This window comes from Mastomys coucha, unplaced genomic scaffold (assembly GCF_008632895.1).
Source record: "Mastomys coucha isolate ucsf_1 unplaced genomic scaffold, UCSF_Mcou_1 pScaffold9, whole genome shotgun sequence".
Taxonomy (NCBI): Eukaryota; Metazoa; Chordata; class Mammalia; order Rodentia; family Muridae; genus Mastomys; species Mastomys coucha.
Genome location: NW_022196915.1, coordinates 55,717,963 through 55,718,684, shown reverse-complemented (window position 1 = coordinate 55,718,684; position 722 = coordinate 55,717,963).

The following is a 722-nucleotide window of genomic DNA, read 5'->3' as shown; positions in this document are numbered from 1 at the left end:
AGAGAGAGAGAGAGAGAGAGAGAGAGAGAGAGAGAGAGGAGCAGGGCCAAGAATGAGTTTGCCTACTTGGGAGACCACTGGCCTCATCATGTTACAGGATGGGCAGACTAGTACCTAGGTGGGAGGCATGATCTACTATTAAAAACTGAAGAAACAATGAGTAATGAGTAAAAATCTTGACATTTTTGTAGGGTTGAGATTGGTCATTAATCTTGGTTTGGCAGTCAGCAGGAGCCTGTACTTCTATGTGGCCCGTTGCTTCCATCACTGAATTACCTTGGCCCTGTTTGATTTAACAGTTTTCTTGGACTGTACAAGTATCTTTTAAATGTTAAAGGAATCATACATATATGCACACCCACACCCACACACAAGGCTTGGGGTGCAGGGATCAAGAGGGGGAGAGGGAGCTCTAGCAATCAAACACAGGGCTTTTGATGTACATTTGTGGGAAGAACATTATATCAGTGTTTCTGACTCTTAAACATCAAACTAGAGTACTTATAGCAAAAAGAGACTGATTTGTTAAATATATTTTTTAAAGTTTATTTTATTTAGTTGTATGTATATGAATGTTTTGCTTGCATGTATATCTGTGGAATCTGTGTTGTGTGTAGCTTTTGCTACTCCACTAAGCACAGAGCAGACCATGCTACCAACCCCTACCCATACTCCCTTGGATCTGTGGATGAAACACACACACAAACACACACACACACACA